Genomic DNA, 19,157 nt, shown 5'->3' on the forward strand with positions numbered 1-19,157 from the left:
AGTGTTTAGCCACCAGGGGGCAGTGTCCCTCCTGTAGATTTCCCGAGAACGTCAACGCGGCGGGACCCGCGCTACAGAGGACTGAGAAACCCCACTTCTCTCTTATCAAAACGGCGCAGTTCACCACAAGACGTTTCCCAGAACTGTCACTGCTGAAGAGCAGCCAGGAAAAAAAAAACACTCACAAACAGATAACGACTACCCATCATAAATGCTTTTTACTGCCGTGAAATTCTTAAATTGCGTCTGTTCAGGCTGACGGGGGCGGGCCGTGCGGAGACCGAGCCGATACCGGCAAGAAGCGAAGGTCAGCAGATTTAAATTGAAACGACAGCTTCATGAGAGTGACGACATTCTTGGCTACTGTGGACTGCACGGCAGTCCATTCCGTTCATAGTTTTCTCCAGCAGCAGCTAGTAGTGTTCAAGTCGTTTTCAGGATCTTATAATAATCATTGCTTACACTTCGATAGCGCCTTTCTGGACCCTCCACTCAGAGCTCTGTACAGGTCAGGGGGGGTCCCCTCCACCCCCAGCAGTGTGTACCCCCCACCTGGATGAGGCGCCAGTCCGCTCCCCACACCCCAGCTCTCAGTGGGGAGGAGAGCAGAGTGATGGAGCCAGTTCAGAGAGGGGGGTTATTAGGAGGCCATGATGGGTAAAGGCCAGGGGGGAAATTTGGCCAGGACACCGGGGTAACACCCCTACTCTTCTCGAGAAACACCCTGGGATTTTTAATGACCACAGAGAGTCAGGACCTCGGTTTGACGTCTCATCCGAAGGACGGCGCCTGTTTACAGTCTAGTGTCCCCCGTCACTATACTGGGGCATCAGGACCCACACAGACGGCAGGGTGAGCGCCCCCTGCTGGCCCCACTAACACCTCTTCCAGCAGCAGCCTCAGCTTTCCCAGGAGTCTCCCCTCCAGGTACTGGCCAGGCTCCCACCTGCTGAGTCTCCAGCGCAGGGTGATATAGCTGCTGTCAATTTTTTTTTTTTTTTAAAAAGGCCACTCAGGTTGTAAGATCTGCTGAAGAGAGACCCTCCGCCAGTTTCTGGCTGCGCTGACGTACCGGCCAGGACGAGCCTCACGCCAGACTGGACAAACTTGTCTTTCCTTCCCCCGAGACTGTTTGGTTAGCGGAGGCCCACGCTGTCCAGATAGGGAGATATTTGCTTTTCTCAGATACAGGGCACACACACACACAAGACGGCGCTCTCTGAGCTAACGTGAAACAATACTCCCCACTGTGACTCTGCAAACGCCCAGGTCGATAAAGGTTAAATTGTAACGCAACCGTCTAATTCCGATAGCCGGGACTGTTGAAAATTACCTTCCAGGGGGGGGCTGACGAGGCTGAAGCCGTAAACCTGCAAGCAGTGATCGCGTTTTGTTAGGCGTTTTTTTTTTCGAAATCGCATTTGTGTGCACAGGAAGACGGGCGGTGTCGCTTCACGCGGGCGAGCGGCCCGCGGATGAAATAAAATACACTGAAAAACTTATTTAAAAAAAACAGGTTTTAGATTCCAAAATCAGTACCTCAGTACCTGTCTGAGCGATTATCGCCCTGCTCCCCACCTCGCAACCTTCCCTCTTCTAATTCAGCAGCCAGAATCCTGACCAGGTCTAGTGCAAGTGTTCACATTACTCCTATCCTGGAGTCCTTGCACTGGCTTCCGGTCAAATTCCACGTGGACTGTAAAATCCTCATGCTCACCTATAAGGCTCTGCATGGCTTGGCACCTCAGTACCTGTCTGAGCTATTATCGCCCTGCTCCCCACCTCGCAACCTTCCCTCTTCTAATTCAGCAGCCAGAATCCTGACCAGGTCTAGTGCAAGTGTTCACATTACTCCTATCCTGGAGTCCTTGCACTGGCTTCCGGTCAAATTCCGTGTGGACTGTAAAATCCTCATGCTCACCTATAAGGCTCTACATGGCTTGGCACCTCAGTACCTGTCTGAGTTATTATCGCCCTACTCCCCACCTCGCAACCTTCGCTCTTCGAATTCTGCTCTCCTTACTGTCCCCCCAAGCCTGTCTACATTGTAGGGGTGACAGGGCCTTCTCCTGTTATGCCCCCAAGCTCTGGAACTCTCTGCCCAAGGATATCAGAGAGTCACCTTCTCTAAACTCCTTCAAATCCAGACTCCAGACCCTCTTCTTCAGAAGAGCCTTTACTGAACTGGTTCCATTCTTCACCCCTCTGCTTTTCTTAGTACCTCCATCCACGGTCTCCTCTGTGTATTCTCATTGTGTTTTATCTTGTGTATTCTTTTTATTTATTGTTGTTGTCATCCTGCAAAACGCTGTGAGAAGCCACCTTTAAAGGCGCTATATAAAATAAAGTTTATTATTATTATAATAAAATCAAACTGAGCCCCACCCAGCTGCGATCTCACCGCCAGCAGCACAGGTCAGCTTCAACCAAGACCGAATCATCCGAGACTCGACCGCATCCCGGCCCTATATCCTACAAAAAAACCAACCCCTCGATTTTCAAGATCAGGGAAAATACGCCGAAGATTTGAGATCACAAAACGCGCCCCCCCCGCAAACCGACGGCGTGTAATAACACCCGTGTTCGATGGTCCTGGTCAACAAGTGCGTGTATTAATCCGGCCCAGAAAAAACACAGGTATTCTTACCTTATAATCCAAACACGCCTTCGGTTTGTCTAACAGATTACAGAACAGCTTCTACCTCCAGACAATAAGACTGCTAAACAGCCCACCTGCAGCTCCTTCAGCAGATCACCTGTAATGGCTACACGGACACACAGTGTTCACTGTATTCAGCATAACTGCACTACTTGGATATATATCGCATACACCATGGACACTATTTGGGTACTATTTATGACAGACGGGGCTTGAGGAAAGCTCTAAGCATCATCAAAGACCCCACACACCCCAGCTACAGACTGTATGACCCTCTACCCTCTGGAACAAGGTCCCAGAGCATTCGGGCCCGGACTACCAGACTCGGAGACAGTTTCGACCCCCGCACACTATCAAACTATTCAACTCCCAGCCTCTCTCGCCTACGATCTGAACCCTCACAGTGCCTTCTCTCTCACCAAAAACTCAAACACACACTGAAATCTACCTCCACCTCACACGTCAAGAAGCTCACTCCCTATAATTTTTCTATTATATCTCATCCTGTTGATACGTGTTTTTGCACATCTGATGTTGTTTTGCACACTGCCTGTTGTCTCCGTCTTTATTATACAATTGTATTGTTGTTTTTTTTGGCCTACTTCTCGTCCGAGAGCTAGCTAAATGGCGTTTCGTTCCACCATATACCCGTGTATGAGTATAATGACAATAAACGGGAACTTGAACACATAGCAGCTCCACTCACATTGAGTTTTATTCCATTTCAAAAAAACGCAAGCTCACTTTTGTGATTTTTGTGATTCTTGTGAGCTCGCAGAACAGACACTGCATCGCCGTACTGTTGTGCATTGGATAAATCAACTTTGATCTGATTTGATCCCGCTGGTTACTGTAGATATTACCCTACCGCCTGTTAGCCTAACATTTTTTTCCCTCCCTCTAAGAAAATGTTCATGGATGGTACACGGGCAGCGCTGAAAATAATTTCCTGTCTAATTCCCCGCCCGAAACCCATTATATAAAGCAGTCACTTCGCTAAATACCCCTGGCCAATGTGATGACTACTCAGAAATAACTACTAATAGCCCATCATATCAAGATCGGTCTTCACAAGCTGCATATTCACACTTAAGCAGAGCTCAGGATCTGTGCCTGTGGCTGGGAGGTTGCCGGTTCAAATCCAGCAGCCGGCAAAGGAATCCTACTCTGTTGGGCCCCTGAGCGAGGCCCTTCACCCCAGCTGCTCTAGGGGTGCTGTATAAATGGCTGACCCTGCGCTCTGACCCCCAGCTTCTCTCTCCCTGTCTGTGTGTCTCCTGGAGAGCAAGCTGGGGTCTGTGAAAAGATACGTTCTTTATGCAAGAAGTTGAATAGGGGTAATAAAGCAACATTATTACATCACATTAAACGATGCCGATACCAAAGATGGATTTTCCACCTTTTCGCACGGGCACATCTTGCATATTTCACATAGGAAGTGAGCTACGCCTCACCTCTTAACGCATCTTAACAGTTCCGATTCATGCGTGACACAGGTATCCTGTATTGCAACAACAGCAAAAAAGGATGAAGACGTATGATCCGCGTGTTACCTAAAGCAAGCTGTTCCCCAGATTACAATCTCACGCACCTTGATTAAAATCGTGAACCCGGGCGACTTGATCAGCTCTGAATTAACCGACTTCAAGCGTCTCGCTCCTACCCATGCGTGCAGAGTTTCACGCCGGCGTTTTAAAGATCGGTCTCCCTCAGGTGTGTGTCGAAACACTTCTCTCTGATGATCGTGACCTCCTTTTTTTTTTTGGTCAATGGGAGTAGCTGTTGAGGGATTCAAACGGATCAAAACCTTCAGCGCGTCTCTCTCTCTCTGTCCCCAGACGCGTGGAGCCGAATGTCCTGAAATAGGGACAGGAGAGACGCCCATTTCGAATCCCGATCATCGATTTGGGAGCTGAAACGGCCTTCAAATACGCCTCAAAACCTTTAGTCGCTGGACGCCAGTCAGTCCCCTAGGACAGCATGGTAGGGACGAGTTCATATACTCGCCTTCCCACGGAGATGAACGGAGGTTCACCTGAACTGAATTTCTTTCCCCTCGATTCAAAAAAAAAAAAAAGATGGAGATCCGGTTAATCATTTCTCCCAGGGAAACGCTTTTTGGTCTGGGAAGCGAGGGAGAGAGGGAGAAAGAGAGATTGCGGGCTATGATGTCCGCGGCTCCCCGGCTCGAACTCGGCGTGTTTCGGCACCAAGTCCGGCGGCCGAGCCGGGCCCTGTTCGGCTCTCACCTGAGCCGGACCGAGATCCGGAGGGAAGTGACCTGCTTCGTCGGGAAACAACCAACGAAACGGACAACTAGAAGCAACGTTCATGGGGGGGACTTCTGGGACCGTGGTTCTGGCAACACGCAGAGCCCCGGTTTCATTCCACTCGTGTTTTTTGTTTTTCCCCACCCCTCACCCCACCAAATAATTTCCAAACGAAGCGTAATAATATCTGCAGTTACCTGAGGAGGAGGAGGGTGCACCTCAGCCGACCGGTGTCCGCCGCGATTCCGCGCAGGTAGCCTTCATCGATGCACCCTTGGGTGGGTGGGTGGGTGTGTGTGTGTGAGGTGGGGTGGGTTTAAAACCTCACGAGTGTCCCGCAGCGCCGAGACCGCGTGAAACCTGCCCCCCTCCTCCCTTTTCCGCGGTGGTCGTGTGCTGTGGCTAAATTATACGAACCTCGAACCTGACACCAGCTCCCCTGATCACCAGTGCTGACCAGCCGAATCGGAGCTGTACTTTGACAGTCTGTCTCTCTCTCTCTCGCTTCGCCCTTCGAGTGACAGTGTGGGCGAGTTCGCCGCAAACCCCGGAGCCGGATTCCAGCCGCCGTCTGGAGCCGCTGCGTTGCTTACGGAGTTTTAAGCTTCGAGGCAGCGTCACTATCTAGGAAGGTTTAGACCCTTAAAAATGCCCCCCCTCCCCCTTTAACCGGCGGGGGGGACAGATCTGGGTTGGACACACACCCGTCCATCTCGGGACACACACACACACACACGGATCTGTGCCGGTTTCCCCCAGGAGTTCACTCCGAAGGGACCCCTTCTGAACACGCGGGACATGCAAACTCCACACAGACAGACAGGTTGCCGGTTCGAATCCCACAGCCGGCAGAGGAATCCTACTCCGTTGGGCCCCTGAGCCAGGCCCTTCACCCCCTAGCTGTTCCAGGGGTGCCGTATAAATGGCCGACCCTGCGCTCTGACCCCCAGCTTCTCTCTCCCTGTCTGTGTGTCTCCTGGAGAGCAAGCTGGGGTCTGAGAAAAGACACATCCCTCATGCAAGAAATTGTATAAGGCCAATAAAGTGATCTGATCTTATAACATGTACCCATCCCGATCCCGGGATTCCGGCTCCGCGGTTTCCCGGGCTCCGGGAGGCTCGCTTGTTTCTTCCTGAAACGCTGGAAACTCCTGCAGGAACATTCAGATCCGGGCTGGTATCTCACCCCGCCGGGTCGCTGAGCCGTTCCAACAGCGCCGTTAGCGTCCGCTGACACACGGGCGGACGCGTTTCCAGAAAAATAAAACACACACACACACTCACACTCACACCAACGAAATATCTCGGTCGTTTCCAGGGAAAACAAAACACAATGTTGCCGGATACTGATGCCAACATTCCCAAGGATTTCTGGCACACGTCTCTCGGAGGCATTACGTAGGGGAAAAAAAAAGATTCCCGATGAAGTCAGTTTTTTTCTTTTCCTCGGAATCGTGATAAGTTTTGATCCTGCGTTCAGAAGGTACCAGCTACAAAAATTCTTCAGTAAACACTCTCTACTTTTGTTTTCTAGAGTTAACGGCAGCCGTATCACTCTGGAACTCCCCACTGGAGACTCAGCAGGTGGGAGCCTGGTCAGTACCTGGAGGGGAGACTCCTGGGAAAGCTGAGGCTGCTGCTGGAAGAGGTGTTAGTGGGGGCCAGCAGGGGGCGCTCACCCTGCGGTCTGTGTGGGTCCTGATGCCCCAGTATAGTGACGGGGGACACTAGACTGTAAACAGGCGCCGTCCTTCGGATGAGACGTCAAACCGAGGTCCTGACTCTCTGTGGTCATTAAAAATCCCAGGGTGTTTCTCGAGAAGAGTAGGGGTGTTACCCCAGTGTCCTGGCCAAATTTCCCCCCTGGCCTTTACCCATCATGGCCTCCTAATAACCCCCCTCTCTGATTATTAACTACCCTGAGAGCATACTTGCAAACAGACGGCAGAGGAAGAGGGCCACTGTTAAGTGCCATTAGAATCGAAAAGAGCAGGTCTGCACAAAGAGTGGTAGGTGTCTGGGACAAGCCACCCTGCAATGCTGTTGAAGAGGACTTGGATTTCTTGGATCAAAGGGCTACGATTGATGCTACGAAGATAAATAATTCACCCATCCATCCATTTCCTAACTGCCTTATCCAGTTCAGAGTTACAGGGGAACCCGAGTTGTAGCAACCGGCGGGAGGCGGGGTACGCCCTGGACAGGACACCAGTCCATCACAGGACGCGCACTCGCACCAGGGCCAGTCCTCCCAGAAACCAATTCACCTCTCGGCACGTCTGTGTTTTGTAGGAGGAAACTCATGAGAACAAAGGGGGAACATGCAAACTCCACACAGACATCAACTTCAGTCTGCAATGAACGCAGGGCCCCGGCACTGTGAGGCAACAACGCTCACTACTGCACCACTGTCAGTGCCCGATTTCCCATGAGGCACTGCAGGCACAGAGCTTAGGGGCCTAGGGAACGTCGAGGGGCCCCACGAAGGAGGGACACGCTAGCGACTCACGAGACACGAGCTGGAACAGCGTGCTTGCGATCGGCTCTGGGGGCTCCAGATCAATAATCACACGCTCTCTAGAGACTGTTCTGGAAACTAGAGGTACCGAAGTGACTTGCGATCGGCTCTAGGGGCTCCAGATCAATAATCACATGCTCTCTAGAGGCTGTTCTAGAAACTAGAGGTACCGAAGTGACTTGCGATCGGCTCTAGGGGCTCCAGATCAATAATCCTGCACTCTCTAGAGACTGTTCTAGAAACTAGAGGTATAGAAGTGACTTGCGATTGGCTCTAGGGGCTCCAGATCAATAATCACACACTCTCTAGCGACTGTTCTAGAAACTAGAGGTACCGAAGTGACTTGCGATCGGCTCTAGGGGCTCCAGATCAATAATCACACGCTCTCTAGAGGCTGTTCTAGAAACTAGAGGTACCGAAATGATTTGCGATCGGCTCTAGGTGCTCCAGATCAATAATCACACGCTCTCTAGAGGCTGTTCTAGAAACTAGAGGTACCGAAGTGACTTGCGATCGGCTCTAGGGGCTCCAGATCAATAATCACACGCTCTCTAGAGACTGTTCTAGAAACTAGAGGTACCGAAGTGACTTGCGATCGGCTCTAGATGCTCCAGATCAACAATCACACGCTCTCTAGAGACTGTTCTAGAAAACAGAGGTATAGAAGTGACTTGCGATCGGCTCTAGGGGCTCCAGATCAATAATCACACGCTCTCTAGCGGCTGTTCTAGAAACTAGAGGTACCGAAGTGACTTGCGATCGGCTCTAGGGGCTCCAGATCAATAATCACACGCTCTCTAGCGACTGTTCTAGAAACTAGAGGTACCGAAGTGACTTGCGATCGGCTCTAGGGGCTCCAGATCAATAATCACACGCTCTCTAGAGACTGTTCTAGAAACTAGAGGTACCGAAGTGACTTGCGATCGGCTCTGGGGGCTCCAGATCAATAATCACACGCTCTCTAGAGGCTGTTCTAGAAACTAGAGGTATCGAAGTGACTTGCGATCGGCTCTAGGGGCTCCAGATCAATAATCCTGCGCTCTCTAGAGACTGTTCTAGAAACTAGAGGTACAAATGACTTGCGATCGGCTCTAGGGGCTCCAGATCAATAATCACACGCTCTCTAGAGACTGTTCTAGAAAACAGAGGTATCGAAGTGACTTGCGATCGGCTCTAGGGGCTCCAGATCAATAATCACACGCTCTCTAGCGACTGTTCTAGAAACTAGGGGTCTCGCAGTGATGGGCGCTCGGCTCGCCCCATCAATCACGGGGTTTGGCCATGAAGAACAGTTTCAAGGGCGTCACGTCAATCGACGTCACTCCATCGGCATTCACCCCCTCTTTGTGCACGTTTCGGAGTGACAGTGCCCCCTCAATCGGTCTACGCACCCCCACAATCCGGCCCTGGGCCGCCGTGCTGCCCTCTGGGAGTTCAGTCTGTTCTTCGGGCCTCGCTAACACACACGCAGCCGGCGCAGCCCCTGTCTCCCGGCTCTTCCCCGGAGGAAGAAAGCTGTGGACGCCCTCCTTTCGAGGAGCAGCCCACCTGGGAGAGCCTGGGAAAGGGCAAGAGGCTGGAGAAGGCTCACAGAATACTGAGCCTACCCCCTCCAAACCTGTGGCTGAGGATCTGCGCCTGTGGCTGGGAGGTTGCCGGTTCGAATCCAGCAGCCGGCAGAGGAAGCCTACTCCGTGGGGGCCCCTGAGCGAGGCCCTTCACCCCAGCTGCTCTAGGGGCGCTGTATAAATGCCCGACCCTGCGCTCATACCCCCAGCTTCTCTCTCCCTGTCTGTGTGTCTCCTGGAGAGCAAGCTGGGGTCTGTGAAAAGACACATTCCTCATGCAAGACATTGTATAGGGCCGATATAGTGATCTGATTAAGGACAGGAGGAGACAAATGAGGTTTGAACCCATCCAGGTCTGGCTGTGATGGGACTGGTTTCGTTACTTAGAATAAGAAAAGCTTTCGGGTCCGAGACTAAATTAGGGTGGGGGGGAGCATGGTTGGCGGAGGGGTTAACAGTGCTGGCTTCTGTGGCGCCCAGGGTTTGATTCTGGCCCTGGGGTGCTGTCTGTGTGGAGTTTGCATGTTCCCCCCGTTGGCCTGTGGGAGGAACAAAGGGAGGTGAGCTGGCTTCTGGGAAAACTGGCCCTGGCCTGAGTGAGTGAGTGTGTGTGTCTGTGTCTCTGTGTGCCCTGTGATGGACTGGCGTCCTGCCCAGGGCGTATCCTGCCTTGTGCCCACTGCTTGCTGGGATAGGTTCCGCCTTCCCCCTCTGCACTTTTCAGTTCTTTCCAGAAGTTAAAATACGTTTGATTCCCAAGAGGGCAGGAAGGAGGTGGAGCAGGAAGACATGGCGAGGAACCTGACCAGCGCTGGATCAGCGATTCAGTTTAAGGCTACTTTAAGGCTGCCCTCAACGGGAAGCAGCATTTCCAAGAAAATAGCAAAATACAGCCCTGAATATTGGTATCTGCCTGCAGTTTCCAGGGCTCAGACTGCATTTTCATGTTCCGGCAAACTGCCCTGAAGGAACGGGTGATGCAATAGCATCTGAAATTATTCAAATAGAGGGGATCTGAGGAAAAGGGGACGGTTCATTGAAATTCAGAGGTAAAAAGCACGAATATGGAAACAAGCCTGATCACAAATGCCTGTTCCGACATCTGAAGGATTCAAATGCGATTCTGGCTGGCACACCGCTAGCCTCAGGGGGGAAAAAGGCTACAGGCCCCAGCAGTCCCAGTCACACGATGCTTCAGCTTTCCAACTGGTAACAGAACCGATCTTTCGCTGAATCAGAACGTGGTTGTTTGGGGTTTTTTTGGGGACAAATGGTGGCACAGTGGTCTGCATTGGTGCCTCTCAGCGCTGGGGGCCCCTGGGTTCAATGCCGGACTTGGGGGGTGCTGTCTGTGTGGAGTTTGCATGTTCCTCCTTGGTCGCTGTGGGTTGCTTCCCAAGACATGTTGGTGGTGGCATTGAGGCTCAGGATCTGCGCCTGAGGCTGGGAGGTTGCCGGTTCGAATCCCGCGGCCGGCAGAGGAATCCTACTCCGTCGGGGCCCCTGAGCCAGGCCCTTCACCCCCAGCTGCTGCAGGGGCGCCGTATAAATGGCCGACCCCGCGCTCTGACCCCCAGCTTCTCTCTCCCTGTCTGTGTGTCTCCTGGAGAGCAAGCTGGGGTCTGTGAAAAGACACATTCCTGATGCAAGAAGTTGTATAGGGCCGATAAAGTGATCTGATCTTAATTGGCTTCTGGGAAAAGTAGCCCTGCTGCGATTATTTGACACAGTGTATTTGTGTCTGTGTCAGAGTGTGCTCTACGATAGACTGGCGTCCTGTCCAGGGTGTTTCCTGGCACTGATTGCTGGGATAGGCTCTGGCTCTGTATCCTGTACTGGATAAAGCGCTTAGGAAACGCCTCGAGGGATGATCCCCACTTGTGTTCTACTCCACCCCTGCCAGTTTGGAATTACCAGCTGTCTGGCCTGGTGTATCCTGTCTCACCCCGGGAGAAACGTGAGAGCTACAGCCCTGCTCCTCCGACCCGAGGCACTGGGGGCGAGGCAGGACCTGTGCATAACTCTGCCACGCTGACAGAGCCTCACCTGACCAGATCTCTGCAGGTCAGCAAGGTGGAGCCTGGTCAAGATCTTCAAAAAAAAATGTCATGCTGTCAGGCTGTCAGCAGGTGGTGCCTCTGGACCAGATTTTGTTTTTTCTTTCAGAACCAGTCTGAGACCGTTCTAGTTCCAGGTACACGGGAGTGGGGGTTTGGGTAGTAATGATAATAATAATTGCTTACACTTATAAAGCGCTGTTCTGGACACTCCACTTTACAGGTAATGGGGATCCCCTCCATGCGCCAGAACGCTCCCCAGAGATCAGAGAGTCAGGACCTCGGTTTGACGTCTCATCCGAAGGACGGCGCCTGTTTACAGTCCAGTGTCCCCCGTCACTATACTGGGGCATCAGGACCCACACGGACCGCAGGGTGAGCGCCCCCTGCTGGCCCCACTAACACCTCTTCCAGCAGCAGCCTCAGCTTTTCCCAGGAGTCTCCCCCTCCAGGTACTGGTCAGGCTCCCACCTGCTGAGTCTCCAGTGGGGCTGCCAGCGGGGAACTGCAGGGTGATATGGCTGCCAGCCAGTACATCATGTCCAGATTTTTAAGAGCCTTTCTCCTTCTTGTGGCTGTTTGTAGTCTGACATCCCCAGGCTAAAGAAACAGCCCTTTTTTCTCCCAGCAGCGCTCCAGAGGATGACATCGAGGGCGCTATCATTTTAGAGTTTGCCTGAGGGCAAGGGGGACGCGCCTTTTAGCTGCTGGCGGAGAACGCGGGGGGTTGAACACCAAAAAACTCTGATGAAAAGGGAGAAGAAATAGATCAGGGAGTCACTCTGGACCTCTGCTCTGCCCCCTGTGGCTCACAGCCAGCCTCGGCCCACTTCCTGTAGCTGCTCTGGGGATGTGGAAGTGAGAGAGTCTGTGGAGCCCTCATGGAAAGCAATATTTCTGCAGGCCCTGCACAACTCCGCACTCCATTCGCCAACCATTGTCCCCAGTACAGAGAGTTGCAGGGGAGCCGGAGCCTATCCCAGCAAGCGATGGGCACAGGGCGGGCTACACCCTGGGTGGGACGCCTGACGCCGCGGGACACACCCACACGCACCCGCTCGCACCAGGGCCGGGTTTCCCAGCAGCCAATTCGCCCACCTTTGTGGACGGCGGGGGAAAAACTGGAGGAAACCCACTGGAGAGAACATGCAGACTCCACCCAGAAGGTATTGTCATTGTCTTATCCTGCTCTCTCCTCTGTGTGCTTGTTTTTTTTTTCTTACTGTAAAGCCACTTTTAAAAGTACTGTATAAAATAAAAATGATGATGATGGCAATTATTATTAATATTATTATTATGCCTGCAGCCATATCACCCTGCAGCTCACTGGAGACTCAGCAGGTGGGAGCCTGGTCAGTACCTGGAGGGGAGACTCCTGGGAAAGCTGAGGCTGCTGCTGGAAGAGGTGTTAGTGGGGCCAGCAGGGGGCGCTCACCCTGCGGTCCGTGTGGGTCCTGATGCCCCAGTATAGTGACGGGGACACTAGACTGTAAACAGGCGCCGTCCTTCGGATGAGAATTAGAACCGAGGTCCTGACTCTCTGGGGTCATTAAAAACCCCAGGGTGTTTCTCGAGAAGAGTAGGGGTGTTACCCCGGTGTCCTGGCCAAATTTCCCCCCTGGCCTTTACCCATCATGGCCTCCTAATAACCCCCCTCTCTGAACTGGCTCCATCACTCTGCTCTCCTCCCCACTGAGAGCTGGGGTGTGGGGAGCGGACTGGCGCCTCATCCAGGTGGGGGTACACACTGCTGGGGGTGGAGGGGATCCCCATGACCTGTACAGAGCTCTGAGTGGAGGGTCCAGAAAGACGCTATATAAGTGTAAGCAATTATTATTATTATTATTATTATTATTATTATTATTATTATATGGTCTCGGGAATCTGCCCTGGGGGGGGAAGAAACACTTCCAAAGTGAGGCCCAAAGTTCCAAACCGGGCGGGAAAACGTTAACGAAAGAGGGAGGGCGGCGTCCGTGTTCCCTAAAAACCCGTCCAAACTAATGTTTCAATGAGAAAAATACATCTTTGGAGGAACATGCCAGAGAAACCGAAGTGTGAGCAATTATTATTATTATTTAACCGCAGAACTCGAATACCTGTAACCAGCTCTCGTGTGTTTGGGCTTGTTTTGAGGGACTCATATCTTCCACAAAGTGAATCATTTCAGTAGTCCGCTGTAAAAGACCTTCAGGGGCAACTGGATGTGTCTAAACAGGAATTAGAACCGGCCCAGGTCAGAACACAAGTCACCGGACCCCCACGCTGGGGAGAGCCCTGATCTGGAAAGTCTTCCACGTTTTTTTTGTTAGCCCCAGCTGCAACCCTTGATGCTGTCTGAATTGACCCAACAATCGAGCCCCCTAGAGGGAGAGGCCAGGTTTGCTACTACTTTACAGTCCTCGGGGATCATGGGTTGTAGCACCTGCTGCAGGTTTCCTACTACGAGTTCTTTGGACCGGGTTTGTCAACTTCCACTAAGGGAAGTATAGAAAGTAGGACATATGACGTTCCTTGAACAGTAATGAGAAGATTGCGCATTTCTGTACATCCATTGATCCGGGTTCAAGTCTCCAACACAAACCCCCCCCTTGTACCCCTGAGGTGCTCTGCCCTCAGCACAGCTTTATCAACGGTGCCCGGAAGGAGGCGCCAAAGGACTGAAAATGTTCCACAAGATCCAATTTAATGAGAATTCAATTAGAACGAATAATATCTCCTTTAATAATAATGAAATATTATGGCTGATGTGTCTGTGGCTTTTGGCTTAATGACGCCAACGGAGGGGCACAACGGTGGCACAGTGATTGGCCTCTTAGTGCTGGGACCCCCGAGTTCAATTCCAGACCCGGGGTGCTGTATGGGTGGAGTCTGCATGTTCTCTTCATGTTTGCAGGGGTTTCCACCCACAGTCCAAAGACATGCTGTGGGGTTAACTGGCTTCTGGGAAACCTGACCCTGGTCCGAGTGTGTGTCTGTGTCTGTGCACCATGAGGGACTGGCATCCCCTACAGGGGGTACCCCACCCTGCGCCTATCGCTTGTTGCTCGTGTTGTCCCCCATGACCCTGAATTGGATAAAGTGGTCATGAGATAGGTGAACAGGATCAACTGAGCTCTTCAGATGGCTGCTTCTTCAGAGACCTGGAAAACCTGGAGACACAGCGCCCCCTCCTGGACCAGGAGGGTATACATTGATGTACGTTGCAAAGGAACAAGTAATACTGTAGGTGTATTCCCTGCTGCAAAGAGAAGAGAGAAAACACAACGTTTCTGCTGTGAAGCCTTCTTCAGGTGTGAGCAAGGTATTGATGTACGTGGCCTTACAAAGCCTGCACATTTTGATCAGGAACATGAACGCGAACCCAGTTCAGCCGATAAATACCGGCCAGTTAAAACAAGCAAGTCTCCTGTCCCATCTTGCCTGAAATATCCCCTTGAGCCTTTCTGGAGTTTCAGTATTTCTGGCTGAATGCATGTAGGTCAGAACTGCAGTTGTGTGAAAAGGTGTGCATGTGTAAATCCTTCAGGAATTTAATATTTCACTGAGTTATGCAACTAAGCCCCAGGATCATGCATGTTTATTAAACCATCTGTATCTACCTACAACAGGCCCTTTTAACGAGGGAGAGGGGAACCGAAATTAAACCCGAGTAATTCCATGTCTAAAGTGAGCTCTTCACCAGAGGTTAGGCTTTTTGAGGTCTGAGGAGAAAAATGTTTTTCTGCTGTGTTTCCTCAGCTGTCGGGATTACCAGTGCACTACTCTGGAACAACATGAGATCTGCTCTGTGGAGAAGTAAACTTGCCTGCATTTAAACCCAGGGAAAGATGCTGAGAAAACAGACCTTAAATAACAACAATCCAGACACTTAGCCTTTTTCCCCCCTCTCTGATTGTGAATACCCTGGTTCGAAACACCAGCCATCACTGAGCTTATCTAGGAGAGCGATCTGGGAGTACATTAAGTCACTCCCTCAATTCTGAAACTCCAGAAAGGCTCAAGGGGATATTTCAGGCAAGATGGGACAGGAGACTTGCTTGTTTTAACTGGACATTAAGTCAGGCATGTTTATTTGTCCTATATTTTTATCTAAATTGACTTACAGAACGAGCGCTGTAGTGGCGTTTGGGCCCTGGGTGCACTTTCTGGGGTCTATCTGTGGGGAGTTTGCATGTTCTCTCTGCATTCAGGCTTGGTGTCCTCCGGGTGTTCCGGTTTCCTCCCACAGTTAAAAGATTGTCAGTGTGTGCCCTGTGATGGACAGGCGTCTTATAATTATATAATTGCTTACACTTATATAGCGCTTTTCTGGACAATCCACTCAAAGCACTTTACAGGTAATGGGGATCCCCTCCACCACTACCAGTGTGTACCCCCACCTGGATGAGGCACCAGTCCACTCCCCACACCCCAGCTCTCAGTGGGGAGGAGAGCAGAGTGATGGAGCCAGTTCAGAGAGGGGGGTTATTAGGAGGCCATGATGGGTAAAGGCCAGGGGGGGAATTTGGCCAGGACACCGGGGTAACACCCCTACTCTTCTCGAGAAACACCCTGGGATTTTTAATGACCACAGAGAGTCAGGACCTCGGTTTTACGTCTCATCCAAAGGACGGCGCCTTTTTACAGTCTAGTGTCCCCGTCACTATACTGGGGCATTAGGACCCACACAGACCGCAGGGTGAGCGCCCCCTGCTGGCCCCACTAACACCTCTTCCAGCAGCAGCCTCAGCTTTCCCAGGAGTCTCCCCTCCAGGTACTGGCCAGGCTCACACCTGCTGAGTCTCCAGTGGGGCTGTCAGTGGTTTGTTGCAGGGTAATATGGCTGCTGGCTATCCAAGATCTATCCTGCCTTGTGCTGATTGCTTGCTGGGATAGGCTCCAGCTCAACCCCACGACTCTGTGTTGAATAATGTGGTTCAAAAACAGATAGCTGGATGTACATACTGTTGCCCCCCTGTATATAGCTGGGTATTTTACAGAAGCAGTCAGGGGTGGGGTAGTTTTCTCAGGGGCTCACCAGTAGAGTCTCCACAGCCTTCCAGATAGAAATCCACAAGACACAACCACTGCTGCCACAACTGTACAGACAGTGGGCTCTAAAGCCAAAGATCACATCAGTGTGCTCAGGCCGAGAACCCGTGAGCATTACTTCAGCACTACAATCTACTGGAGAAGCAACATGGTCAATAAGAGCTCTTGTCCTGGAGTGGTAGTCCTAGTATTTGCTTAATTGGTCAATTAAGCAAATCATCTGTTCAATTAAGGAAGGCCTGGTCCTTAAGGGCAGAGGAACGTTAACATTTCGTTAAAAGACCACTATCAGAATGTGCTTAGAAGCTGGTTCCTTCTGTAACCTTCTGGAGTGGGACACTCAGGCACATGGGTTAAACAGTAAGACTGCTCCTGAACTTCTGTTGAGCAGTATCACTACGTCTTGTCCACCTGTGACCCACTGTGACCCATCATCCTCCTCATCTGACCCTCAGTTGACAGTGGGTATCACCTCTATCTGAGGGACCATCATCATCCTCATGTGACAGTGACCTATCACCTTCCTCACGTGACCATCATCATCCTCATGTGACAGTGACCCATCACCTTCCTCATCTGAGAGTGACCATCATCATCCTCAGGTGACAGTGACCTATAACCTTCCTCATCTGAGTGACCATCATCATCCTCATGTGACAGCGACCTATCACCTTCCTCATCTAAGAGTGACCATCATCATCCTCAGGTGACAGTGACCTATAACCTTCCTCATCTGAGTGACCATCATCATCCTCATGTGACAGTGACCTATCACCTTCCTCATCTGACACTGACCATCATCATCCTCATGTGACAGTGACCCACAACCTTCCTCATCTTAGTGACCATCATCATCCTCATCCTCGTCTGGATAACTGATGACATCATGCTTCAAAACAAAGACTCCTTCACCTGGCATGAGTTGGGTTATCCTGACTCCTTTGTCTGGCATGAGTTGAATTATCTTAATCCTGAATTTTATTTCCAGGGATTCTTCCAGAAGAGTCTGGACACACTCCTCTGATGATCAAGATACTAGCAGCCATGGCTGAACGGCTCCTCTTGGCTGTAAACTTTCATAATCATCCAACAGCAGCGCCCCCTGCTGGCCCCACTAACACCTCTTCCACCAGCAGCCTCAGCTTTCCCAGGAGTCTCCCCTCCAGGTACTGACCAGGCTCCCACCTGCTGAGTCTCCAGTGGGGCTGCCAGTGGGGAGCTGCAAGGTGATATAACTGCTGGCAAATGCCCTGCTATTGTGATGGGGGACACTAATCTGTACAATAATAATAATAATAATAATAATAATAATAATAATAATAATAATAATGTACTACAACATTGTAACACACAGTGCTTTCAGATCAGCAGATCGGGTTATGAAAGACTTCACTGAATATCCTTCCACAAAGCTTTTGTATAAAGGTGGTTTCTGAAACATAAACGATAAATCTGGATTTTTTACTGAATTCCGGTCCAGCTACACCGCTACCCTTATCATTCACAGAGTTTCAGAGGAGTGAGGAGGCGATGAGGGGACCGGACCCCAGGAACCAGAAGTTCAGAAAACACACTCCGACACATCTTCTGTACCTCGAGTTTGATAGCGAGTTCGAACCAGTCCTGACCACAAAAAACAACAACTTTCGAGCGCGTCGCCCTGACAACTGGGGAGGTGGGGGACAACAAAAACACCGGGTCGGGGGGGACCCCGAAACCGGTGCCCAGACACCCCCCCCTTCCTCTCCCGCGGGTGACAAAGCGCGTCAGGAACTGGTTTCGTTACAAAGCGCGTCAGGAACCGGTTTCGTTACAAAGCGCGTCAGGAACCGGTTTCGCCAGCGCCGGAGTCGAAAAGAAAGCCAACCAACAACAACAAAAAATGACCGTGAAAAAAGGAATTTGAGGTTCTCGAAGGCTTTCTGACGAGGGGGAACCGAAGTGAGAGGAGGAGAGCGCGGTTAATTTCACAATTTCTCGGCGCGTCGCCCAGTGGCGTCGCCGTCACCGCGGCGCTGTGTCCGGTTACCGGACCTCCGGGGGATACAGCTGCCGGCCCCCTCCGCGGCTCTTTTAACTACGGTCAGAGGGGAAGGGAGGCGTGTGGACTTGCGATGGAAGTCCACACGCAGAAGTTCTGCTATTCCTCCATCTCTCCCCCCCTCCCTCCCGCCAAACGCGCATAACCGGGACAACACGGGTCACCGGGAGAGAGAAACAGAAAAACGGCATTAAAACGCACCCCCCCACACACACACACTTTGAATTGAAACGGCGATTAAACAGAGGAAATTTCTGATGACGATCACGAAAAAAAAAAACAGCCACTCACGCACCTTACTGGTTAGCAGAAGCGCGGCCGTGACCTCCTGCGCGGTCTGTCTGGTCCGTATCGATAGCGTGAGGACGCGGATCAATGCGACTCTTCTAGTGGCGTCTCTCCCACCCCCCCCCTGACACACCCCCCCTCCCTCCTCTCCTCACCCACCCCGGGCGCTTGAAACGGTCGCTTGGGAACCAGCTATTGTCCGGGCTCTCCCCGGGGAGGGGGGGTGAGGGGGGGGCGAGCGAGGGCCGAGGGCCCCGCCGGAGGGGAGACATCAATGCGCTTTGTGTGGAGCCCGCCCCGCAACCGGGTCTCCCTGGACGTGGATGTGGACAGGAGAGAGAGGGGAGGTCCGAGCTGTTCCCGATGCCCCGCGGGGTCAGTCCTCTCCGTTTCTCGCTGTAACGACGAGACGTTTCGATGGCAGCGCGCACCCGTTTCATAACCACGCAGCTGACGTTTCTGTTGTTGTTGTTGGGGGCTGAGAGGGGAGGGGGGGCGGTGACACCCCAGAACTCTCTAAAGGAATTAAAAACAGTCCCTAACGGGAGGGGTTTAGGGCCGCACAGTGGCGCACGCGCAGCTGCCTCACAGCCCTGGGGTCCCGGCTCCCAGTTTCAGACCTGGGGGTGCTGTCTGGGGGGAGTTTGCACGTTCTCCCCTATGTTCACCTGCGTTTCCCCCCACAGTCTGGTGGGTTAATTGGTTACTGGGATAATCTGGCC

At 51.9% G+C, this 19,157-nt stretch overlaps 1 protein-coding gene across 4 annotated transcripts in view; it reads right to left on the bottom strand.

The window, feature by feature from the left end:
• cdc42ep2 (CDC42 effector protein (Rho GTPase binding) 2) overlaps positions 1 to 18,859 on the bottom strand; it is a 30,114-nt gene extending 11,255 nt beyond the window's left edge. The window contains exon 1 of one of the 4 annotated variants that reach the window (XM_088608896.1): positions 18,443 to 18,859. The gene's annotated coding sequence lies outside the window, so the exon portion shown is untranslated. Of the gene's footprint in view, positions 1 to 4,250; positions 5,042 to 5,126; positions 6,103 to 18,442 lie in introns of those variants that run through there. The other 3 variants (XM_088608897.1, XM_088608895.1, XM_088608899.1) reach the window with 3 other exon arrangements.
• Between the last annotated feature and the right edge of the window lie 298 nt (positions 18,860 to 19,157).

Source organism: Lepisosteus platostomus, chromosome 16, assembly GCF_059453375.1.
Source record: "Lepisosteus platostomus isolate fLepPlt1 chromosome 16, fLepPlt1.hap1, whole genome shotgun sequence".
Taxonomy (NCBI): Eukaryota; Metazoa; Chordata; class Actinopteri; order Semionotiformes; family Lepisosteidae; genus Lepisosteus; species Lepisosteus platostomus.